At 42.6% G+C, this 27,442-nt stretch overlaps 1 pseudogene; it reads left to right on the top strand.

The window, feature by feature from the left end:
* The first annotated feature begins 1,856 nt into the window (after positions 1–1,856).
* Positions 1,857–26,360, top strand: LOC115101249 (solute carrier family 2, facilitated glucose transporter member 9-like; annotated as a pseudogene).
* Positions 26,361–27,442: the final 1,082 nt, after the last annotated feature.

Raw genomic sequence — 27,442 nt, 5'->3', positions numbered from 1 at the left:
GTGATCTTTGTGTAGATTCAGATAAACTAACGTTAGCTAATTTAGCTAGTTAGCCAGCGTTGTGAATGTGGTTCTCGAAATTCATAATTTACTTGATTGAGCTAGGATGGATAGACGGTCTATGAGATTGGCTTGATTAACTAGCCTAGATGGCTAGCTATGTATTTTCACTTAGTAGTCTTGTTCCAACATCTTTGCATAACTACTGTAGCAAAGTTGACAAGAACGAACACAAGACAAAGCTTCATAGCTACTATATGCTTTTTTAAACTATATTGTGAATTTTGTTACTTCTGTTTTATTTGTAAATAGCAAGCTATCTAACATGTGCGTTAGTATAAACTGTATCGTGAAATTGATACATGTATAGCTACATATATTAATCTATACATTCATCCGGTAAAGTCCAGCTAAGTTATTACGAAAGGAATAATAATTCTAAGGTTATATCGTTATGTACCTAAAGCATTGTTTTTTTTAAAGATAAATGACAAACGTCGTTGAAATCAACTCTCATATTTTCTGCTATTTAATTTATTTGGGGTAACAGACATTTATAACATAAGTATTCACACCCCTTTGCTATGACACTCCAAATTGAGCTCAGGTGCATCCAATTTCCATTGATCACCCTTGAGATGTGATTACAACTTGATTGGAGTCCACCTGTGAACAATTCAATTGTTTGGACATGATTTAGAAAGAAACACATAAGGTCCCACAGTTGACAGTGCATGTCGAGCCTGAGGGGTTCGTGCTGATTGTACAGCGATTGTGGCAGCCGGTTAAATGGCTTTCCTTTGGAAGGCAAGATGTTTGTCAGGAGAGGTGCAGTATTATCATAAGGAGACATATACTTGGAATACGGAGGGGAAAAGAGGCAGATGAGGTCAGAGCGAGAGAGAGGGAGGAAGAGGGTGAGCTTGAGTTGTTAAAAATGTCAGGAAAATAAATGGAAGTGAATGAGTTCAAAGTATCGTAAGTGGGGGGTGTTCTCGGAGCCCAGCTTCAGGGTGGGTGACAACCGAGTTGGGTGCTGTGGAATCGGCTAGGGTCATCAGAAGTGGTCTTGTGATAATTGTTTGTATTTCTGCTGGTCAGAGGGAGAAGGTTCTCCGTGTTAAATTAATGGAGGCAAGAAATGTGAATTGTTTTTCTCTCAAGAAAAGGGTGCCATTTGAAAGGAGTGATTTACTGGGGTAGTAAAGGTTATGGAACTACCCAAACTGTCTAAAGCTGGCCGTCCAACCCAACTGAGCAACTGGGAAGAAGGACCTTGGTCAGGGAAGTGACCAAGAACCCAATAACCACTCTGACAGAACTACAGAGTTTCTTGGCTGAGATGGAAGAACTTGCCAGAAGGGCAACATTCTTTGTTGTTGTGGAATTATTAGATTACATGTTAGATATTGCTGCACTGTTGGAACTAGAAGCACATGCATTTCACTACACTCACAATAACAGCTGCTAACCATGTATATGTGACCAGTTAGATTGATTTGACCAATCTGGGCTTCATCCAATTTGTAAGTCGCTCTGGATAAGAGCGTCTGCTAAATGACTTAAATGTAAATGTAATGGGAGAGTGGCCAGATGGGAGCCACTCCTGAGAAAAAAGCACATGACAGCACGCCTAGAGTTTGCAAAAATGCACATGAAAGACTGAGAAGGCAAAATATTCTGTGGTCTGATTAGACAAAAATTGAACTCTTTGGCCTGAATGCGAAACGCTATGTCTGGCGCAAACCAGGCACAGCTCGTCACCTGTCTATCACCATCGCTACCGTGAAGCATGTCAGCGTCATGCTATGGGGATGCTTTTCCACGGGCAGGGACTGGGAGACTGGTAAGGGAACAATGAATGGTGCCGAATACAGGCACATCCTTAATGAGAACCTGCTTCAGAGTTCAAATGACCTTAGACTGGGGCGAAAATGTACGTTTCAACAGGACAATGAGCCAAAGCAATGCTGGAATGGCTTCAGAACGTGACCGTCCTTGAATGGCCCAGCCAAAGCCCATACTTGAATCCCATTTGAAAATCTGTGTAAAGACTTGAAGATTGCTGTTTACCGCTGCTCCCCATCTAACTTAACAGAGCTTGAGAAAATCTGCAAGGAAGAATGGAATAAAATCCCCAAAACCAGATGTGCAAAGCTGATAGACACCGTTGATGACCCAAAGCTGTAATCGCTACTAAAGGTGCGTCTTCAAAGTATTGACTGGTGTGAATAATTTTCTACATATTTGAAAAAATGTCTAAACATGTTTTCACTTGTCATTATGAGTTATTGTGTGTAGAAGGGTAAACATTTTTTTTTAATCCATTTTGAATTCTGGCTGTAACATAACATGTGGAGGAAGACTTTATGAAGCCACTGTATTCAAGATTCATATGTCAAAGTGGCCATTGAATGAACCGCAGGAAATCTTCCAGACTTTTTTTCATTTCATTGAGCAGCACCATATTCTTCTCTTTCAGCAATTTGAGTCATTGCGAGTTTGAGGATTATAATCCTGCATTTGAACGACCGGATTTCATCCATCAGACAGGTCTTGTAGCTGCGGACAGTTGGTATGATGATCTGGTACATACGGGGCATGTCTCTTGTCGAAGGGATCATTTTTTATCTTATGTAGTTAGTGTTTCAGCTAACTGCGAAGAGAGCTCACCTCATCAAACAGAAACTCAGTGGTTTTCTGACAGCATCAGGTCATTCATCACCTTCTTGAAACATAACTTAAAATTTGAGGCTTATTTTCAGCAAATTATCATGACAAGCTGATCATTCTAGGGAAGATGGGACAAATGTCCTTTCAATAGATGGACTCCTTGATCAGTTTGAATAATGTGTCGGCTGCCAAAAAGACCTGAAGAATTTAAAGGTATTGCGTACATGCTTCACATTCTATTTTTACAGGTCCTTTTTAGCTTGTCTGGATTGCATTATCTTAAAGTATGCTATTTGTCCTTTATGTCAATGTGAAATCTGAGTTGTAATTGTAACCCTGGACTGATGGGGATTGACTTATTTTTGTCACAGGAACTAGAGGAGTGCTTCCTGAAGGAGGTATAGGATGGAACGCAGCTTAGGGTCAACATGCCAAGGTAGGGACAGCCAGCTGTCCAGTAAGGATACTGAGTGTTGTAACAGGAGAAGCTACAGAGTACCAACCAAATTCATTGTAAATGTTTTGTCCTATTTAAAATCAAATCTCCTTTGATAGAGAGCAGCGAGGAGGTTTCACACGCTACGTCGCGGCCAGCGAGAGCAGCGAGGAGGTTTCAACACGCTACGTCGCGGCCAGCGAGAGCAGCGAGGAGGTTTCACACGCTACGTCGCGGCCAGCGAGAGCAGCGAGGAGGTTTCACACGCTACGTCGCGGCCAGCGAGAGCAGCGAGGAGGTTTCACACGCTACGTCGCGGCCAGCGAGAGCAGCGAGGAGGTTTCACACGCTACGTCGCGGCCAGCGAGAGCAGCGAGGAGGTTTCAACACGCTACGTCGCGGCCAGCGAGAGCAGCGAGGAGGTTTCACACGCTACGTCGCGGCCAGCGAGAGCAGCGAGGAGGTTTCACACGCTACGTCGCGGCCAGCGAGAGCAGCGAGGAGGTTTCAACACGCTACGTCCTGCTGTGAAAAGAGCTGAAATGAGTTTGTCATTGAGCTTGCCTTGAAGATGCTGATTTGTCCTCTGTCCTCAACATACAGTCAGGTCCATAATTATTGGCACCCTTGATAAAGGGTGTTGTATGTGTCGAACTGCTATGCTTTATCTTGACCTGGTCGCTGTTGTAAATGAGAACTTGTTCTCAACTAGCCTACCTTGACTCAAATTATGTCAATTAATCTATCGGAAGCTTCTAAAGCCGTGACATAATTTTCTGGAATTTTCCAAGCTGTTTAATGGCACAGTCATCTTAGTGTTTGTAAACTTCCCACTTCAACTGTAGCTCAGTATGTATTTATTTCATATTTTTTTGCTCATCTTTATCAAGGGTGCCAATAATTATGGACCTGACTAATCGGCTACAACAGGACAATATTGACTAAGGGAGAGGGTGAAAATAAAACAACTAATTATATGGAGAACAGTGGTTTATAGTTTATGTGCCTGGTTTAGATTATTTATTTATGCGAGTCGGTTTCGCTTCCAACATGATTTATTTAAAACGTTGTATTAGCGCCTTTTTAATTATATTATCCATGTGGTGATAAAGATGACTGTCTATAACAAACATGTTTTATATTGGTATAAAGGTAAATCTTCCTTATAATAATTAAATTAATATTTTGGATCAAGTGTTATATTCATGTCAATTGTATGCAAGGTGTAATAATCTATTTGCAAGGTGTAATAATCTATTTGCAGGATGCACGTAAGTTGGATCTTATTCTTAACTACAAGGATATGCATTTGTTTTTGAGGGGACAGGAGGTTTTTTGACATAACTTTTGGTCAATAATTTCAGCTGTGTATAGATTAACTTGGACTGGCACAGTTATTGTATAATCGTGTAACCAAAAATTATAGTCTTCAATTTAGGTGAAGGGGGATTTAACTTTGTATTCAAGTAGATAGATATAGTTTACCCAAGAGCAGGTTTATTTTTAACATGAATAGGGTAAAGTTGGTAATCATTATAAGAGCAAAGCAGAACCTCATGGTTGGAATGAGAAGCTTCGTTTCCAAACATGGTCAAAACCATTTGTTTATGAGACATAGGTAACAGCAAAGCTGTGTTGTATTCATTAGGTATATATTTTTTAAATATAAATTACAAGCTCAACACATACAAAAAAAATGGACAATTATGACTAACCCTGTTATTTGCATGACAATCATTACCCAAATTTCCATAATCGTCACAGCCCTAACGTTAACATATCACCACTTTCAGTTAGACATTTGTTTTAGTTGAGTCTCATTTACCCTCATTCCTTGCATTGAACCAGGGTCTAGCTATGGCACATGCCTTGATGCTTCTGGTAAGTGGCAATATTTGTGATTTTTCATGTATATATACATTTTTTGATTGGCCATTTGTGACTAATGGTAACTACGCAATGCCCAACTATATCACTGCTTGTTTGGCAATTCTAATTGCCAGTGCTGTTTTTGTTTTTATGGTGTATCGTTGCAGGCTTACTTATATTTCCTCTTCTCTGTCCAGTTAGAAAGTCCTGTTCTTATTGCTGCCATTTTCATTAGTGGCATTGGTGGGACATTCCAGTTCGGCTTTCATATATCTGTCCTAACTTCACCTTCTCCTGTGAGTACTGTAGATCCACTTCAAAAGTATTTTTAAATGACAAAAGTAGACCACCATACATGTTGCTTTGTAAACCAATCTCAGTTGTTACTATGCTCGTACTTCCTGGTTTGGGGGCTTATCAAAGCTTCTGAAGGGGAAGCTCCAGATAGCCCAGAATAAGCTGATCAGGGTAGTATTGAAGGTGAGTCCACATACTCACATAGGCAGGAGCTGCTTTCAGGAACTAAACTGGCTGCCTGTTTTGGCTAGGGTATCCCAGATTAGACTAGTTTGGTTCACAGGAGTATTTATGGTCCTGCGCCCAAATATCTTAGTGATTACTTTTCCCATGTTAGGGATGCACACATTCACAGCACCAGATCAGGTGTTGCTGATGTGTGCCTATACAGGTTCAGGAGTAATGCTGGGAAAGGTACTTTCTTGTATACTGGAGCCTCAGAATGGAATGAGTTGCCTCTGCCCATACAAACAACATCCTTTCTGGGCAGCTTTAAAAATAAAGTAAAAATACGTTTGTCTTCTGTGCCCATATGAGTAACCCCTATGATGTAACTGGAATGATGAGAGAGATGTTCTTCTCTGTTTTGTTTTATTATTTCACTGCCATACTGTGTTCGATCTTGTCTAGCCGTCTTGTCTCAAGAGGACCACAATGGAAATAAGTCCCAGACTTTATTGTGTGTTATCCTTGATGATTTTATTCATGTGCATGTATGGCTTTTTCAAGTTTTATGTGTGCTTGTTTTTTTTTAAATGGTCGAATTAATAAACTGAACTAAAAAAAGTTACACTCAAGTTTCTATAACAATAATGTAATAGCTCCAAGTCACTATTTTCTCTCAACAAAGCAACAACTTCAGTTGGAGGCATGCACCAATTCAAACTGTAAATATTTTGTCTGGGGGAAAATGAGAAATGGTTTGAGATCCGTAATTGTTTGACTGACCCAATTCCAAAACGTCACGGCCACCATCTTGGTGTTGCTGTAGTTCATAAAGGAGCTCGTGAACACCACATGCCTGCAGCGGTATAGTATATCCCTGGAACAGTGGGAAGTGACTCTCATCTGGTCCTTCATCGTCTCCATCTTCTGCATCGGGGGTCTCCTTGGGACCCTGTGTGCCGGCGCCTCTCATCAGCATATGGGAGGTAAGTGGTAGTAGTAGAAAGTGTCAGGTTTCATACTGGGCCAAGACCTGGGGTATGCATCCTGGCCATGCAATGATTTTGGCTTCTTGTTTGAAGGTGTGTTGGTGTGGTTACTATTTGTTGTAGTAGAACAGGAATTATATTGATTATTATTTTTCCCCACCACACTTAACAGAAAGAGATGCCTGTTGTTGAACAACCTGTTTGCCATTGGTGGTGCTGGGATGATGCTGTTGAGTAAAACGGCCATGTCCTTTGAGATGATCATGGTTGGACGTTTCCTCTATGGCATTAATGCGGGTAAGCTGATGAATGGATTCCATTCATAAGAAAGGTCCATCCAAAACAAGGTCATCTTTATACCTGTCTTAATATCTCACTAGAGGATTGATGCTGCCAAACTGTCTGTGATAAGGTTGATCCTTTCTTATGTGTGCTGCAGGTGCTAGCCTCAGTGTTCACACCATGTACCTAGTGGAATGTGCCCCCAAGAGGCTGCGAGGGATAGTGGCTGTGTCTGTTTCCACCTTTCTGTCCATGGGGAAGTTCTCAGGTCAGCTTCTGGGGATCAGGTGAGCTATCTGGTCCTAGTGTGTCAGTCAGGGATGCTTATATCAGTTTAACCTGTGGTGAACAAACAATGTGTTATTATTTGATAGTGTACTCTGTCCTTGCAGTGAGTTATTGGGGACAGAGGACAAGTGGCCTTGGTTGTTGGGCTTCAGTGGTGCGACCGCCCTGCTCCAGCTCATCACCCTGCCCTTCCTCCCAGAGTCACCCAAATACCTGCTGCTGGACCGGGGCGACCGCCAGGGCTGTGAGAAGGGTAAGCACCTGGGTGGAGCCCTGAGGAATATTGACAGGTAATGGGTTGCCTCAGGAACGCTACCTCACTAAAAATGTACTTGATGCAATTAGTGTTTTCATAATCATCCTCACAATCATCATCATAATATCTGACTCAGTAGTCAAATCAAATCAAATTTTATTTGTCACATACACATGGTTAGCAGATGTTAATGCGAGTGTAGCGAAATGCTTGTGCTTCTAGTTCCGACAATGCAGTGATAACCAACAAGTAATCTAACTAACAATTCTAAAACTACTGTCTTATACACAGTGTAAGGGGATAAAGAATATGTACATAAGGATATATGAGTGAGTGATGGTACAGAGCAGCATACAGTAGATGGTATCGAGTACAGTATATACATATGAGATGAGTATGTAGACAAAGTGGCATAGTTAAAGTGGCTAGTGATACATGTATTACATAAGGATGCAGTCGATGATGTAGAGTACAGTATATACGTATGCATATGAGATGAATAATGTAGGGTAAGTAACATTATATAAGGTAGCATTGTTTAAAGTGGCTAGTGATATATTTACATCATTTCCCATCAATTCCCATTATTAAAGTGGCTGGAGTTGGGTCAGTGTCAATGACAGTGTGTTGGCAGCAGCCACTCAATGGTGGCTGTTTAACAGTCTGATAGCCTTGAGATAGAAGCTGTTTTTCAGTCTCTCAGTCCCAGCTTTGATGCACCTGTACTGACCTCGCCTTCTGGATGATAGCGGGGTGAACAGGCAGTGGTTCGGTGGTTGATGTCCTTGATGATCTTTATGGCCTTCCTGTAACATCGGGTGGTGTAGGTGTCCTGGAGGGCAGGTAGTTTGCCCCGGTGATGCGTTGTGCAGACCTCACTACCCTCTGGAGAGCCTTACGGTTGAGGGCGGAGCAGTTGCCGTACCAGGCGGTGATACAGCCCGCCAGGATGCTCTCGATTGTGCATCTGTAGAAGTTTGTGAGTGCTTTTGGTGACAAGCCGAATTTCTTCAGCCTCCTGAGGTTGAAGAGGCGCTGCTGCGCCTTCTTCACGACGCTGTCAGTGTGAGTGGACCAATTCAGTTTGTCTGTGATGTGTATGCCGAGGAACTTAAAACTTGCTACCCTCTCCACTACTGTTCCATCGATGTGGATAGGGGGGTGTTCCCTCTGCTGTTTCCTGAAGTCCACAATCATCTCCTTAGTTTTGTTGACGTTGAGTGTGAGGTTATTTTCCTGACACCACACTCCGAGGGCCCTCACCTCCTCCCTGTAGGCCGTCTCGTCGTTGTTGGTAATCAAGCCTACCACTGTTGTGTCGTCCGCAAACTTGATGATTGAGTTGGAGGCGTGCGTGGCCACGCAGTCGTGGGTGAACAGGGAGTACAGGAGAGGGCTCAGAACGCACCCTTGTGGGGCCCCCGTGTTGAGGATCAGCGGGGAGATGTTTTTGCCTACCCTCACCACCTGGGGGCGGCCCGTCAGGAAGTCCAGTACCCAGTTGCACAGGGCGGGGTCGAGACCCAGGGTCTCGAGCTTGATGACGAGCTTGGAGGGTACTATGGTGTTGAATGCCGAGCTGTAGTCGATGAACAGCATTCTCACATAGGTATTCCTCTTGTCCAGGTGGGTTAGGGCAGTGTGCAGTGTGGTTGAGATTGCATCGTCTGTGGACCTATTTGGGCGGTAAGCAAATTGGAGTGGGTCTAGGGTGTCAGGTAGGGTGGAGGTGATATGGTCCTTGACTAGTCTCTCAAAGCACTTCATGATGACGGAAGTGAGTGCTACGGGGCGGTAGTCGTTTAGCTCAGTTACCTTAGCTTTCTTGGGAACAGGAACAATGGTGGCCCTCTTGAAGCATGTGGGAACAGCAGACTGGTATAGGGATTGATTGAATATGTCCGTAAACACACCGGCCAGCTGGTCTGCGCATGCTCTGAGGGCGCGGCTGGGGATGCCGTCTGGGCCTGCAGCCTTGTGCGGGTTAACACGTTTAAATGTCTTACTCACCTCGGCTGCAGTGAAGGAGAGACCGCATGTTTTCGTTGCAGGCCGTGTCAGTGGCACTGTATTGTCCTCAAAGCGGGCAAAAAAGTTATTTAGTCTGCCTGGGAGCAAGACATCCTGGTCCGTGACTGGGCTGGGTTTCTTCTTGTAGTCCGTGATTGACTGTAGACCCTGCCACATGCCTCTTGTGTCTGAGCCGTTGAATTGAGATTCTACTTTGTCTCTGTACTGACGCTTAGCTTGTTTAATAGCCTTGCGGAGGGAATAGCTGCACTGTTTGTATTCGGTCATGTTGCCAGACACCTTGCCCTGATTAAAAGCAGTGGTTCGCGCTTTCAGTTTCACGCGAATGCTGCCATCAATCCACGGTTTCTGGTTAGGGAATGTTTTTATCGTTGCTATGGGAACGACATCTTCAATGCACGTTCTAATGAACTCGCACACCGAATCAGCGTATTCGTCAATATTTTTATCTGACGCAATACGAAACATGTCCCAGTCCACGTGATGGAAGCAGTCTTGGAGTGTGGAGTCAGCTTGGTCTGACCAGCGTTGGACAGACCTCAGCGTGGGAGCCTCTTGTTTTAGTTTCTGCCTGTAGGCAGGGATCAGCAAAATGGAGTCGTGGTCAGCTTTTCCGAAAGGGGGGCGGGGCAGGGCCTTATATGCGTCGCGGAAGTTAGAGTAACAACGATCCAAGGTTTTACCACCCCTGGTTGCGCAATTGATATGCTGATAAAATTTAGGGAGTCTTGTTTTCAGATTAGCTTTGTTAAAATCCCCAGCTACAATGAATGCAGCCTCCGGATAAATGGTTTCCAGTTTGCAAAGAGTTAAATAAAGTTCGTTCAGAGCCATCGATGTGTCTGCTTGGGGGGATATATACGGCTGTGATTATAATCGAAGAGAATTCTCTTGGAAGATAATGCGGTCTACATTTGATTGTGAGGAATTCTAAATCAGGTGAACAGAAGGATTTGAGTTCCTGTATGTTTCCTTCATCACACCATGTCTCGTTAGTCATGAGGCATACGCCCCGCCGCTCTTCTTACCAGAAAGATGTTTGTTTCTGTCGGCGCGATGCGTGGAGAAACCCGTTGGCTGCACCGCATCGGATAGCGTCTTCCCAGTAAGCCATGTTTCCGTGAAGCAGAGAACATTGCAGTCTCTGATGTCCTCTGAATGCTACCCTTGCTCGGATTTCATCAACCTTGTTGTCAAGAGACTGGACATTGGCAAGAAGAATGCTGGGGAGTGGTGCGCGATGTGCCCTTGTCCGGAGTCTGACCAGAAGACCGCTACGTTTCCCTCTTTTTCGGAGTCGTTTTCTTGGGTCGCTGCATGCGATCCATTCCGTTGTCCTGTTTGTAAGGCAGAACACAGGATCCGCGTCGCGGAAAACATATTCTTGGTCGTACTGATGGTGAGTTGACGCTGATCTTATATTCAGTAGTTCTTCTCGACTGTATGTAATGAAACCTAAGATGACCTGGGGTACTAATGTAAGAAATAACACGTAAAAAAACAAAAAACTGCATAGTTTCCTAGGAACGCGAAGCGAGGCGGCCTTATTGGGCTTTTAATATCCTTTTCCACTTGTGTATCTTACTGGGCCTTTCCCCCTTGTAGCCATCCGCAGGCTGTGGGGCAACAGAGACCACAGTGCGGAGGTGGAGGAGATGCTGGTGGAGCACGCCTCCATGAAGGGAGTCCGCAGCCACACTGTGTTGGACCTGATCCTGGACCAGGATGTACGCTGGCAGTTCCTCACCATCCTCGTCGCCTTCACCACCCTGCAGTTCAGTGGCATCAACGCTGTGAGTTTCATGAAGTTGGTCCACGAGGACATTGTGTTTGGATGTGTTTGAGCAAGAGTTGTAGTTAGGATATATAGTGGGGCAAAAAGTATTTAGTCAGCCACCAATTGTGCAAGTTCTCACACTTAAAAAGATGAGAGGCCTGTAATTTTCATCATAGGTACACTTCAACTATGACAGACAAAATGAGAAACAAATCCAGAAAATCACATTGTAGGATTTTTTATGAATTTATTTGCAAATTATGGTGGAAAATAAGTATTTGGTCACCTACAAACAAGCAAGATTTCTGGCTCTCACAGACCTGTAACTTATTCTTTAAGAGGCTCCTCTGTCCTCCACTTGTTACCTGTATTAATGGCACCTGTTTGAACTTGTTATCAGTATAAAAGACACCTGTCCACAACCTCAAACAGTCACACTCCAAACTCCACTATGGCCAAGACCAAAGAGCTGTCAAAGGACACCAGAAACAAAATTGTAGACCTGCACCAGGTTGGGAAGACTGAATCTGCAATAGGTAAGCAGCTTGGTTTGAAGAAATCAACTGTGGGAGCAATTATTAGGAAATGGAAGACATACAAGACCACTGATAATCTCCCTCGATCTGGGGCTTCACGCAAGGTCTCACCCCGTGGGGTCAAAATGATCACAAGAACGGTGAGCAAAAATCCCAGAACCACACGGGGGGACCTAGTGAATGACCTGCAGAGAGCTGGGACCAAAGTAACAAAGCCTACCATCCGTAACACACTATGCCGCCAGGGACTCAAATCCTGCAGTGCCAGACGTGTCCCCCTGCTTAAGCCAGTACATGTCCAAGCCCGTCTGAAGTTTGCTAGAGAGCATTTGGATGATCCAGAAGAAGATTGGGAGAATGTCATGTGGTCAGATGAAACCAAAATATAACTTTTTGGTAAAAACTCAACTCGTCGTGTTTGGAGGACAAAGAATGCTGAGTTGCATCCAAAGAACACCATACCTACTGTAAAGCATGGTTGTGGAAACATCATGCTTTGGGGCTGTTTTTCTGCAAAGGGACCAGGACGACTGATCCGTGTAAAGGAAAGAATGAATGGGGCCATGTATCATGAGATTTTGAGTGAAAACCTCCTTCCATCAGCAAGGGCATTGAAGATGAAACGTGGCTGGGTCTTTCAGCATGACAATGATCCCAAACACACCGCCCGGGCAACGAAGGAGTGGCTTCGTAAGAAGCATTTCAAGGTCCTGGAGTGGCCGAGGCAGTCTCCAGATCTCAACCCCATAGAAAATCTTTGGAGGGAGTTGAAAGTCCGTGTTGCCCAGCAACAGCCCTAAAACATCACTGCTCTAGAGGAGATCTGCATGGAGGAATGGGCCAAAATACCAGCAACAGTGTGTGAAAACCTTGTGAAGACTTACAGAAAATGTTGACCTCTGTCATTGCCAATAAAGGGTATATAACAAAGTATTGGGATAAACTTTTGTTATTGACCAAATACTTATTTTCCACCATAATTTGCAAACACATTAACTAAAAATCCTACAATGTGGTTTTCTGGATTTTTTTTCTTCTCATTTTGTCTGTCATAGTTGAAGTGTACCTATTATGAAAATTACAGGCTTCTCTCATCTTTTTAAGAGGGAGAACTTGCACAATTGGTGGCTGACTAAATGCTTTCTTGCCCCACTGTACAAATATACCATAGCATGTCACTCTGATCAAAACCTACCTGAAGTCCATTCAATTATACTGAACAAAAATATAAATGCAACATGTAAAGTGTTGATCTCATGTTTCATGAGCTGAAATAAAAGGGAGCACATTTGTTGACATCCCTGTTAGTAAGCATTAATGTATTTGCCAAGATAATCCATCCACCTGACAGGTGTGGCATATCAAGAAGCTGATTAAACAGCATGATCATTACACAGGTGTACCTTGTGCTGGCGACAATAAAAGGCCACTCTAAAATGTACAGTTTTGTCACACAAAACAATGCCACAAATGTCTCAAGTTTTGAGGGAGTGTAAAATTGACATGCTGACTGTAGGAATGTCTACCAGAGCTGTTGCCAGAGAATTGAGTGTTAATTTCTCTACCATAAGTCGCCTCCAACGTAATTGTAGAGAATTTGGCAGTACGTCCAACCGGCCTCAAAACCACAGACCACGTGAAACCAAGCCAACCCAGGACCTCCAAAACCGGATTCTTCACCTGCGGGATCGTCTGTGACCAGCCACCTGGAAATCTGATGAAACTGTGGGTTTGCACAAACTGTCAGAAACCATCTCAGGGTAGCTCATTTGCGTGCTTGTCATCCTCACCAGGGTTCTATGGTGGCGGTGGGGTTAAGGTATGGACAGGTAAAAGCTACGGACAATGATCACAATTGCATTTTATCGATGGCAATTTGAATGCACAGTGATACCGTGACAAGATCCTGAGGCTCATCGGCCGTCATCACTTTGTGTTTCAGCATGATAATGCACAGCTCCATGTCGCAAGGATCTATACACAATTCCTGGAAGCTGAAAATGACCCAGTTCTTCCATGGTCTGCATATTCAACAGACATGTCACCCATTGAGCATGTTTTAGATGCTCTGGATTGACGTGTATGACAACATGTTCCAGTTCCCACCAATATCCAGCAGCTTCACACAGCCATTGAAGAGGAGTGGGACAACATTCCACAGTCCAAAATCAACAGCCTGATCATCTATGCCAAGGAGATGTCATGCTGCATGGGGGAAATGGTGTTCACACCAGATACTAACTAACTGGTTTTCTGATCCATGCCCCTACCTGCATATATGTATTCTCAGTCATGTGAAATCCATAGATTAGAGCCTAATTTATTTATTTAAATTGACTGATTTCCATATATGAACTGCAACTCAGTAAAATCTTTGACATTATTTAATGTGGCATTTTTATATTTGTGTTCAGAGTATCAAGTCTGATTAAGTGATAACCCTTGTCATTCTGCTCCTCTGCAGGTATACCTTTACTCATTTGACGTGTTCCGTACTGCAGGGATCCCCACACACCAGTTACGCCATGTTGCCTTGGGAACCGGTCTGTGTGAGGTTTCTACCTCCATGGTCTGTGTGAGTCGTGTTTTACCATATCCCTCATCACTAACTCTTATTAACCCTATATGAGCCTTTATGAACTGTGACGGTTCATATGGGAGGGAGGACTACTCGCTGAAAACGTCTACATCGGTCCACTAATACAGGACTAGTAAAAGCCCAGTGGACTTCTTTTGTGAAAACATTTCAACTAAATTATATTTCTGTACAAAACAGTTAATCTGATGTAATACTTGCAGAATATAAATACTTCAAAAGTTTTAACACACTTACTCATTCCAGTTGTTTTTTTTTATTTTAAAACTATTTTCTACATTGTATAATAATAGTGAAGACATCACAACTATGAAATAACACATGGAATGACATTTCTGCCATCCATTGTGACATTGAGGGAGGATAACCAACCTTCCCATTAAAGGCCATGTATTTCTTAGCCACTATAAAAGCTAGGTTACACAGTTTCTTCTGAGAAGTCTCCAGTATCAATATTTCCAAACAAACAAAAACATGGAGAAAGGAGGATCTGTAGACATGCTGAGATAAAATAACATACTCTTTGCCAGAATTCAGTCAGCCTTCACAAGAGCATAACATATTGAAATATGTCCCCTTTTGTGTTTTACACCTCCAGCAGAGGAATTACATTTCTGAGTGCATGATATTCAGTTTCACAGGCATATAGTACTTTCTATGAATGGTCTTAAACTGCAGTAATTTATGTCTGAGATTATATGAACATGGCTGGGCATTCAAACATATCTGTATCCATTCATCATCACTAGTGTCTTCCCAGGTCTTCCTCACATTTTTGTTTGACATGTTTTGTGTCATTGGGAAAGCCTCTATCAACCCTTGATATAGTTTGGAAATCAACTTTAGAGGTTTGTCAGACTGCCTTAAAATAGTTTTCAATCTGTGAATCTTCTGGCTTGTCCAGTGTTTGCTGCACAGAGAGAATAAAGTGTTGCATTTGTAAAAGTTCACCTCAGCGTCGACTGGTCTTCCCTGGTTGCCTGACCCTGCTGAGACCCCTGTCACCATTTGATCCTTCTCAGATGAGGCATGACAAAGAATTGCATTGGCGTACATTTATACATTATATTATCCAAGAATAGAATCTATGGTTCAATAATTGAAATGACCATAATTCCCAGATCCCAGACTGTATCCTAACCATCAACTCAAGATGGAACTTTGAATCCATTCATTGATTGTTATAATATACTGTAAAATTCACCTGAGCTCCATAGACTGGTCTTCCCTGGCTGTGTGACCCTGCTGGGATTTGATTTATTAGGGTCCCCATTAGCCGACGCCAATAGCGACACCAAGTCTTACTGGGGTCTGACACTTAATGAAAAAGACATTACAGACAACATACTTCACAATTGACATACACACTACATGTTAATCTTTTGAATGTGTGTGTGCATCTATCAGTTACACATACATGTCAGTACATACACAATCTGGACCCTCTATTTCTGAAACTATCCACTGCCATTGTCGCAACCCCTATTACCAGCCTGTTCAACCTCTCTTTCATATCGTCTGTGATCCCCAAGGATTGGAAAGCTGCCACAGTCATCCCCCTCTTCAAAGGGGGAGACACCCTGGACCCAAACTGTTACAGACCTATATCCATCCTGCCCTGCCTATCTAAGGTCTTCGAAAGCCAAGTCAACAAACAGGTCACTGACCATCTCGAATCCCACCGTACCTTCTCCACTGTGCAATCTGGTTTCCGAGCCAGTCACGGGTGCACCTCAGCCACGCTCAAGGTACTAAACGATATCATAACCGCCATCAATAAAAGACGGTACTGTGCAGCCGTCTTCATCGACCTTGCCAAGGCTTTCGACTCTGTCAATCACCATATTCTTATCGGCAGACTCAGTAGCCTCGGTTTTTCTGATGACTGCCTTGCCTGGTTCACCAACTACTTTGCAGACAGAGTTCAGTGTGTCAAATCGGCGGGCATGCTGTCCGGTCCTCTGGCAGTCTCTATGGGGGTGCCACAGGGTTCAATTCTCGGGCCGACTCTTTTCTCTGTAAATATCAGTGATGTTGCTCTTGCTGCGGGCGATTCCCTGATCCACCTCTATGCAGACAACACCATTCTGTATACTTCCGGCCCGTCCTTGGACACTGTGCTATCTAACCTCCAAATGAGCTTCAATGCCATACAACACTCCTTCCGTGGCCTCCAACTGCTCTTAAACGCTAGTAAAACCAAATGCATGCTTTTCAACCGTTCGCTGCCTGCACCCGCACGCCCGACTAGCATCACCACCCTGGATGGTTCCAACCTAGAATATGTGGACATATATAAGTACCTAGGTGTCTGGCTAGACTGTAAACTCTCCTTCCAGACTCATATCAAACATCTCCAATCTAAAATCAAATCTAGAATCGGCTTTCTATTCCGCAACAAAGCCTCCTTCACTCACGCCGCCAAACTTACCCTAGTAAAACTGACTATCCTACCGATCCTCGACTTCGGCGATGTCATCTACAAAATAGCTTCCAATACTCTACTCAGCAAACTGGATGAAGTTTATCACAGTGCCATCCGTTTTGTTACTAAAGCACCTTATACCACCCACCACTGCGACCTGTATGCTCTAGTCGGCTGGCCCTCGCTACATATTCGTCGCCAGACCCACTGGCTCCAGGTCATCTACAAGTCCATGCTAGGTAAAGCTCCGCCTTATCTCAGTTCACTGGTCACGATGGCAACACCCACCCGTAGCACGCGCTCCAGCAGGTGTATCTCACTGATCATCCCTAAAGCCAACACCTAATTTGGCCGCCTTTTGTTCCAGTTCTCTGCTGCCTGTGACTGGAACGAATTGCAAAAATCGCTGAAGTTGGAGACTTATCTCCCTCACCACCTTCAAACATCTGCTATCTGAGCAGCTAACCGATCGCTGCAGCTGTACATAGTCTATCGGTAAATAGCCCACCCAATTTTACCTACCTCATCCCCATACTGTTTATATTTATTTATTTTTCTGCTCTTTTGCACACCAATATCTCTACCTGTACATGACCATCTGATCATTTATCACTCCAGTGTTAATCTGCAAAATTGTAATTATTCGCCTACCTCATGCCTTTTGCACACAATGCATATAGACTCTCTTTTTTTCTACTGTGTTATTGACTTGTTAATTGTTTACTCCATGTTTAACTCTGTTGTCTGTTCACACTGCTATGCTTTATCTTGGCCAGGTCGCAGTTGCAAATTAGAACTTGTTCTCAACTAGCCTACCTGGTTAAATAAAGGTGAAATAAAACAAATTAAAAAGTAGGTCACATGTGGGAGAGGCGTTGTGCTGTGAGGTTATTTTATTTGTTTTTTGAAAACAGGTTTGCTGTTCACTTGCTCTATATAAGATGGGAGTTCCATGCACTCATGGCTCTCTATATACTGTACGTTTCCTTGAATTTGTTCTGGACAGGGGGACTGTGAAAAGACCCCTGGTGGCATGTCTGGTGGGGTAAGTGTGTGTGTAAGTTGACTATGCAAACAATTAGGAATTTTCAACACATTAATGGATCTTATAAAACAAGAAGTTAGTCTTTCCTCAACTTTTAGCCAAGAGAGACTGGCATGCATAGTATTAATATTAGCCCTCTGATTACAATGAAGAGCAAGACATGCGGCTCTGTTCTGGGTCAGCTGCAGCTTAACTATGTCTTTCTTTACAGCACTTGACCATATGACTGGACAATAATCAAGATAAGATAAAATTAAAGCGTGCAGGACTTGCTTTGTGGAGTGTGGTGTTAAAAAAGCAGAGTATCTCTTTATTAGGACATACCTTTCCCCATCTTTACAACCATTGAATCTAAGGTAACACCAGGTAATTTAGTCTTCTGAACTTGTTCAACAGCCACACCATTATCAGATTCAGCTGAGGTCTAGAACTTGATTTGTACCAAATACAATGCTCTTAGTTTTTCGAGATATTCAGGACCAGTTTATTACTGGCCAACCATTCCAAAATAGACTGCAACTCTTTAAGGGTTTCAGTGACTTCAATAGCTGTGGTAGCTGATGTGTATATGGTTGAATCATCAGCATACACGGACACGCATGCTTTGTTTAATGCCAGTGGCAGGTCATTGGTAAAAATGGAAAATAGTAGAGGGCCTAGAGAGCTGCCTTGTGGTTCACCACACTTTGCAAGTTTGACGTTAGAGAAGCTTCCATAAAAAAAACGGAGTTCTATTAGATATCTCTGAATCCATGATATGGCAGAGGTTGAAAGGCCATAACACAATATTTCTCAACAGGTTATGATCAATACTATCAAAGGCTGCACTGAAATCTAACAGTACAGCTCCCACAATATTATAATGAATGAATTTCAACCAATCATTAGTCATTTGTGTCAATACAGGGCATGTTGAGTGCCCTTCTCTATAAGCATGCTTGAAAGTCGGTTATTAATTTGTTTACAGAGAAATAGCATTGTATTTGGTCAAACACAATTCTTTCCAACAGTTTGCTAAGAGCTGATAGGTCTGGTGTTAGAACCAGTAAAGGCCGCTTTACCACTCTTGGGTTTTGGAATAGCTTCGGCTTCCCTCCAGGCCTGAGGCCAAATACTTTCCTCTAGGCTCAGATGAAAGATATGACAGATAGGAGTGGCTATAATCGGAGTCAGCTACCATCCTCAGTAGCTTTCCATCTAAGTTGTCAATGTTAGGTTTGTCATTATTGATCGATAACAATAATTTTTCCACCTCTCCCACACTAACTTTACAAAACTCACAATGCTATTCTTTCATTATTAATTTTTTTATGCATGAATACAATGGCTCACTGTTGTTGGCATGTCCTGCCTAAGTTTGTCCACTTTGCCAATGAAGTAATCATTAAAATAATAGGCAACATCAAATGGTTTTGTGATGAATAAGCCATCTGATTCGATGAAAGATGGAGTTGAATTTGTCTTTCTGTCCATAATTTCATTTATAGTACTCAAGTTTTTTTTCAATCATTCTTTATATAATTTATCTTGGCTTCATAATACAGCTTTTTCTTTTTGTTGAGTTTAGTCACAATTTCTCAGTTTGTAGTAAGTCAGCCAGTCAGATGTGCAGCCAGACTTATTAGTCGGTCCTTTTGCCCCATCTCTTTCAACCATAGTTTTTCAATTCCTCAGCAATCTATGGCGCCTTAACAATAACTGGAAGAAGCAATTTCATAAATTCATCACGTGCAGTGTCTGGATTCTCCTTACATCAGACCAACAAATATTTTGACGTCTACATAAGTCACAGAAAAATCTTTTATATGAATTCGTATACACTATTTTAGGCTCAGCTTTTGGAACTTTGGCTTTCCTGGATATAGCCACTATATTGTGATCACTGCATCCATTGGGTACGGATACAGCTTTAGAACAAAGTTCTACAGTATTAGTAAACATGGGATCAGTGCATGTGGACTATCTTGTTCCTTTAGTGTTTGTAAACACCCTGGTAGGTTGATTTAATAACCTGAACCAGATTACAGGCACTGGTTACAATGAGAAGTTTCCTCTTGACCGGACAGCTTGATGAAAACCAGTCAATATTGAGATCCTGAAGGAAGTGGATCTCTCCGTTTACATCACATACACTAGCAAGCATTTCACACATTATTTAGATACTGACTGTTAGCACTTGGTGGCCTATAGCAACACGCCAAAATAAAAAGCTTTAGATGTGCCAGGTGAACCTGCAAACACAACACTTCAATAACGCTTGAGTGTGGACAATGAGCCTGTCATAGCGGATGTAAGCAATGTTCTCACAAGCTCTGGCAGCTTTCATGGCTGGGATCAGTTCTTTCCTCTTCTGGCACACAGCTTCAGGATGGTCCTCGTTGAGGAAGATGTACGTTCCTCTCAAGTTCTTGGTTCTTTCCAGAACAGCTACCTTGTCTTTGAACCTCAGGAACTTGACAACTATTGGCCTGTCACCTGGGCGGGTGGTGGGTTTTCCAGTCCTGTGGGCACACTCCACCTCCTGTGGTCCATTTTCAGTTTCGCCGAGATCATTTCCCTCACTTTGTTCTCAGACTCCACCCAGGTCTCATGGATATTACGCAATTCTGTCAGCAACCATGTTGTCCCGCCTTGATTGTCCCTTAAAATAATCTAATTTCTCCATCATTGTTATCATGGATTCCCAAACAGAACTGATGTCCTCTCTCAATGACTTAGATTGCTGTCATCTTGCCATTCTCCTGTTTCAACTCATCAAGCTGACCCTGGAAGAACTGCAAACTGTTCTTTAGGTCCTGGATCTCTCTGGTCAGGCCATCCATTTCTTTTATTAGTTGACTCCACCAGTATTTGCCCACAACACTTGAAGCAATTTTCTTGTTGCTGTAACAACTGTTTAACTACTTTTGTTAGTTTAAAATATCCTTCACCTGTGATAGAGACAACACTGTCCTCAACGTTACTCCTGCCGGGTTTGGTCTTCGTCATGGTAGCAACGTAGGTTATGCTGTTACTGTTTACAATCCAAACAGGGCACGTCGCAGGTAAGATTGGAAACAACAAACAGCAGACCACCAGAAGCAAGAGACCATCCGTGGTCCCAGCCACAATGGCTAACTGCATCATGGGCTGCGTTCAACCCCTTAAGAAAATCCTGCTAGCTTAATAGGCAGCCAGCTAGGCTAGGTGCTACGCCAAGCAGCTCCTCAGACCCAGCCTTGGTCGGCGGGATCACTGAACAGATGGTAGCGGTACCAGCAACTGATGCTAACCGCGTCATGGAATCCAAACACAAAAGGGAGCTAGCTAGTAACCAAACGTATTCAATAGACCAAAATATCAAACCGAGCTCTCCCTCATTCCGCGTTCAACAGGAAGTGACGTGTTGTACAGTGCGTTCAAGACACCTGTCATCATCTGATCCTGCTAAGACATGAGGAGCATAGTTTTGTGTACTGACTGTGCAACATGACAGTGAAGCCTGTAGAGCTGTTTATACTGTGTCAGTGTGTAAAGTAGGGAATTGGCTAGGGAAACTGACAGATCAATAACGTTACATTGCTATACTGACTGATTTAAGGCAAAAATATCTAGCTCTATGGTGCATCAACTGGCGAAAACAAGTCAAGTTAATTTACTTCTGTTGAAACAGGACAAAACAAAGGCTACTGAATTAGAGGGAGATGCCACTGGAATTTATAAGTTATGGAGATTGTACTCCTATTAGAGAAACGGCGAGAGAGACAGTTCCTCAGTTTAGGGTTCCTTAATGTGATTGGATATGAACAATGTTTGCAATTCTGTGCCATGTCACTCAGCTTTGATTATCCAATTAACTGTCCATTTATCCATTTAAGATGTGGTAGTTCTGGTATTCACGCACAGTGATGAATAAATTGGTCAGAAAGGAAATAATGTCCAAAACTGAGATGTTCACAGCAGAAGGTGGCGATACTTGGTAATGAACTAAACACTCTGCCAGCTTGTGATAGCTGCGACGATATCACTAAGTTCTTAATTATACAACTACCTTTTTTGCCAAAGCTGAGATGCTGAAGAAGAAAAAAATTGCCCGATCATCGGGATATCGGTCCGCTAATACTAGTAATGTCCTCAATGCTCTACTTTTCTGAAAAAAATATTGTATTTAAAAAATATTTTTTTTTTAGTATTCTGATTTTTCAGCGGGTGCTGCAGCACCCTCAGTACCCCTACTTCCCACGGCTATGCATGCATCATCTTTTGTTTGACCTTTTAAGAGGGGTTTGTCAACAAGACTTGCATGTTCTCAAGCCTGTAACTACAGTTGAAGTCGGAAGTACACCTTAGCCAAATACATTTAAACTCAGTTTTTCAGAATTACTGACATTTAATTCTAGTATAAATTCCCTGTCTTAGGTCAGTTAGGATCACCATTTTATTTTAAGAATGTGAAATGTCAGAATAAAAGTAGGGTGATTTTATTTCAGCTTTTGTTTCTTTCATCACATTCCCAGTGGGTCAGAAGTTGACATATACTAATTGAGTGTCTGGTAGCATTGCCTTTAAATTGTTTAACTTGGGTCAAATGTTTCGGGTAGCCAACCATAAGCTTCCCACAATAAATTGGGTGAATTTTGGCCCATACCTCCGGACAGAGCTGGTGTAACTGAGTCAGGTTTGTAGGCCTCCTTGCTCGCACACGCTTTTGTCCTTAAGCCATTTTGCCACAACTTTGGAAGTATGCTTGGGGGTCATTGTCCATTTGGAAGACCCATTTGCGACCAAGCTTTAACTTCCTGACTGATGTCTTGAGATGTTGCTTCAATATATCCACATAATTTTCCTCCTTATGATGCCACCTATTTTGTGAAGGGCACCAGTCCCTCTTGCAGCAAGTCCCCCTACAAAATGATGCTGCCACCCCCATGCTTCACGGTTGGGATGGTGTTCTTCGGCTTGCAAGCCTCCACCTTCTGACCCACTGGAATTGTGATACAGTGAATTATAAGTGAAATAATTTGTCTGTAAACAATTGTTGGAAAATGACTTGTGTCATGCACAAAGTTGATGTCTTAACCGACTTGACAAAACTATAGTTTATTAACAAGAAATTTGTGGAGTGGTTGAAAACCATTTTTCAGGACTTCAACCTAAGTGTATGTAAACTTCCGACTTCAACTGTATTTACTAAGAGTGCCCCACCCCTGTGGTGTTGTATTTATGTCCAGTTGACAGTGAAATTCCTAATGTCACTATTTGACTCTGATCATTAACCCCCCTTTGGTATGACAGGTGATGGTGATTGAGAGCACAGGAAAGAGGCTAATGCTCTATAGGGGTTACCTATGCATGGCAGTTACCTTGGGTCTCCTGACCCTTACACTCTACCTGCAGGTAAGTCAAACATTATAAGCAACACTACTGTCATCAACTACATAGTTTGTGGGTTCCATCTTTACCACAAATAGAACAATACTCATTACTAATGAATGAATGGAATTCTCTGAGGCATGTCATCCAGCTCTAAAGTTCACAGAATGTCCCTATATATTAACACTGGGTTACATTAATATTTTACCGTGGGTGGAAACAACAATGGCTCATTAATAAGTTACACCTTTATTGTTTGTTGTTCAGATCCAAGTTTCCTGGATGCCTTACTGCAGTATGCTTCTCATCTTCATCTTCATCTTCTTCTTCTCCAGTGGACCAGGTGGGTCCTATACCCTGACGTATGACTAAGCCATGCCAAAACAATGCCAAAACAATTACTTATCTGGTATTTTCATTGTTTATTGCTCCTAGCTGGAGTGACAGTGTCTCTACCTGGTGATATCTTCAACCAGTCGTTCAAATCAGCTGCCTACACCATCGGCTGCACCCTCAACTGGCTGGGCCTCTTCCTCCTGGGGTTGCTCTTCCCAGTCATAGTGGTGAGCACATCAGCTTCTCACACCTTGTCTTTGTATGTACACTACCGTTCAAAAGTTTGGGGTCACTTAGAAATGTCCTTGTTTTTGAAAGAAAAGCTATTTTTTTTGTCCATTAAAATAACATCAAATCGATCAGAAATACAGTGTAGACATTGTTAATATTGTAAATGGCTATTGTAGCTGGAAACGGCTTTATTTATTTTAATGGAATATCTACATAGGCGTACAGAGGCCCATTATCAGCAACGTCACTCCTGTGTTCCAATGGCACGTTGTGTTAGCTAATCCAAGTTTATCATTTTAAAAGGCTAATTGATCATTAGAAACCCCTTTTTCAATTATGTTAGCACAGCCGAAAACTGTTGTGCTAATTAAAGAAGCAGTAAAACAGTCCTTCCTTAGACTAGTTGAGTATCTGGAGCACCAGCATTTGTGGGTTCGATTACAGGCTCAAAATGGCCAGAAACAAAACTTTCTCCTGTGATTCGTCACTCTTCTTGTTCTGAGAAATGAAGGCTATTCCATGCGAGAAATTGCCAAGAAACTGAAGATCTTGTACAACGCTGTGTGCTACTCCCTTCACTGAACAGCACAAACTGTCTTTAACTAGAATAGAAAGAGGAGTGGAAGGCCCCGGTGCACAACTGAGCAAGAGAACAAGTACATTAGAGTGTCTAGTTTGAGAAACAGAAGCCTCACAAGTCCTCAACTGGCAGCTTCATTAAATAGTACCCGCAAAACACCAGTCTCAACGTCAACAGTGAAGAGGCGACTCCGGGATGTTGCAACGAAAATGCTATATCTCAGACTGGTCAATAAAAATAAAATATTAAGATGGGAAAAAGCACACAGATGCTGCACAGAGGAAGATTTGAAAAATGTGTAATGGACAGACTAATCTAAGTTTGAGGTGTTCAGATCACAAAGAAGAACATTTGTGAGAAGCAGAAAAAATTAAAAGATGCTGAAGAGTGCTTGACGCCATCTGTCAAGCATGGTGGAGGCAATGTGATGGTCTGGGGTGCTTTGGTGGTGGTAAAGTGGGAGATTTGTACAGGGTAAAAGGGATCTTAAAGAAGGCTATCACTCCATTTTGCAACGCCATACCCTGTGGACGGTGCTTAATTGGAGCCAATTTCCTCCTACAACAGGACAATGACCCAAGGCACAGCTCCAAACTATGCAATAACTATTTAGGGAAGAAGCAGTCAGCTGGTATTCTGTCTATAACGGAGTGGCCAGCAGTCACCGGATCGCAACCCTATTGAGCTGTTGTGGGAGCAGCTTGACCGTATGGTATGGTACGTAAGAAGTGCCCATCAAGCCAATCCAACTTGTGGGAGGTGCTTCAGGAAGCATGTGGTGAAATCCCCTCAGATTACCTCAACAAATTGACAACTAGAATGCCAAAGGTCTGTGTGACGACCCTCCCACTCTGTCTGCCGTATTCTCTCTGTTGTTTCCTTGTTGGGATGCTGGTGGGCGGAGTTGGGAGGGTCGTCGGCTACATGGGGGACACCTGGGCCCGGTTTCTCCCAGGGTGGGTGCGCCGCTTCCCCGTTCGTGGGGGAGACTCTCTCCATGCAGACACCTTTGTAGATTGTGTTGTGGTTCTTGGTGGCCTTTTGTTTGTTTGCTTTGGCACCTTTCAACACCCTGCATTATCACATTCATGCATGCAAAACACTCACTTACACTACTGATTACTGATTACACACACCATTGTATATTTTCCTTAGTTGCTTTAGTTAATAAATATATATTTTGCTACTCCTTATCTCCACGTTGTCTCCCTTTGTTACGGGCTTTGAGCCGGTTCGTGACAGTCTGCAAGGCTGCAAATGGAGGATTCTTTGACAAAAGCTAAGTTTGAAGGACACAATTATTATTTCAATTAAAAATCACTAGAACTTTGTCAATGTCTTGACTATATTTCCTATTCATTTTGCAACTCATTTCATGTATGTTTTCATGGAAAACAAGGACATTTCAAAGTGACCCCAAACTTTTGAACGGTAGTGTTTATTTTGATTCCAGTCCTTTACTTAGATTTGTGTATTAGGTAGTTGTTGTGGAATTGTTAGTGCAATATCTAACATGTAATCTGTCGGAACTAGAAGCACAAGCATTTCGCAACACTCGCAATAACATCTGCTAACCATGTGTATGTGACCAATAAAATGTTATTTTATTTTATACACAAACTGCCAACAGGTGTAACAGTTGTACCTTATGTATTGTGTCACTAGTACCTTACATAGGTAAAGGTACTCTTATTTTATGTGTAACCATGGCAGCTGATGTCACACATACACTCACAGTATATTCTTATACACAGGAGAATATGGACTACTTTTGTTTCCTGATTTTCTTCGTCTTCTGTTTCCTGTCTGGGATGTTTGTGTGGTACAACGTGCCTGAGACCAAGAACCGCACTGTCATGGAGATCACGGCAGAGTTTCAGAGGATGCATCCCAACAGTGGATCTTCGGGGGAGGGAAGGTCGAGACCTCCTGAACCCAGTCATATCAAGACATGCACAACCACCAAATTCTGAACATTTTCCATAATGACGTGTGTCTGACTTGCACATTGTTTTGTCATTCCTGTGAAAACATTTTCTCTGTGAAAACTCCTCTGTTAAGATTTGCCCCACACACCCATGTCCAGTCTGCTGTCATCTTGATTACAAATCAATAATTTTGACCTTTTATGATAAGTATTGTGTGATAAAATGTTACCTCTCTGGGCCCCCTATTAAAATAGTTTTAGTATTGTGAGCAGGCCAACGTCTGTCATTATCAGGCTCTGGCCCCAGCCATACAGACACTAATCAGGGAGGGAGAGGTTTTACCTCTGACACCTACTTGTAAAGTCAGCATTCTGTGTGCAATTAACTGATGAACAAGGTAAGGTACATAATTTTAGCATGATTCAATCAGCTCGCCTTGAGTTTCTTATTGGTGAGTCAGCAGGGCTGTCATGCATAGCTTATCTGTCTGATTTATTACACTCACTTTGAGAGTATTTTTTTCATTACTGTGGTGTGTAGGATTATTTCAAATGGAAACTTATGTCTACTGTCTATATTCACAAGAAAAACAGTACCAGTCAAAAGTTTGGACACATGTACTCATTCAAGGGTTTTTCTTTATTTTTACTATTTTCTACATTGTAGAATAATAGTGAAGACCTTAAAACTATGCAATACCACATGGAATTAAGTAGTAACCAAAAATATATTTGAGATTCTTTAAAGTAGCCACCCTTTGCCTTGATGACAGATTTGCACACTGTTGGCATTCTCTCAACCAGCTTCAAGAGGCAGTCTCCTGGATTGGATTTCAATAACAGGTGTGCCTTGTCCTTCTTAATGCATTTGAGCCGATCAGTTGTGTTGTGACAAGGTAGGGGTGGTATACAGGAGATAGCCCTATTTGGTAAAAGACCAAATCCATATTATGGCAAGAAAAGCTCAAATAAGCAAAGAGAAATGGCAGTCCATTATTTTAAGACATGAAGGTCAGTCAATCCGGTCTTCAAGTGCAGTCACAAAAACCATCACGCGCTATGATGAAACTGGCTCTCATGAGGACCGCCACAGGAAAGGAAGACCCAGAGTTACCTCTGCTGCAGAGGATAAGTTCATTAGACTTAGCTGCACTTCAGATTGCAGCCCAAATGAATGCTTCACAGAATTCAAGTAACAGACACATTTCAACATCAACTGTTCAGAGGAGACTGTGTGAATCAGACCGCCATGGTCGAATTGCTGCAAAGAAACCACTAATAAAGGACACCAATAAGAAGAGACTTGCTTGGGCCAAGAAACACGAGCAATGGACATTAGACCGGTGGAAAT

This window comes from Oncorhynchus nerka, linkage group LG19, assembly GCF_034236695.1.
Source record: "Oncorhynchus nerka isolate Pitt River linkage group LG19, Oner_Uvic_2.0, whole genome shotgun sequence".
Lineage (NCBI taxonomy): Eukaryota > Metazoa > Chordata > Actinopteri > Salmoniformes > Salmonidae > Oncorhynchus > Oncorhynchus nerka.
Note: the sequence above shows the minus strand (reverse complement) of the source record. Positions and strands in the feature narration are given on the sequence as shown.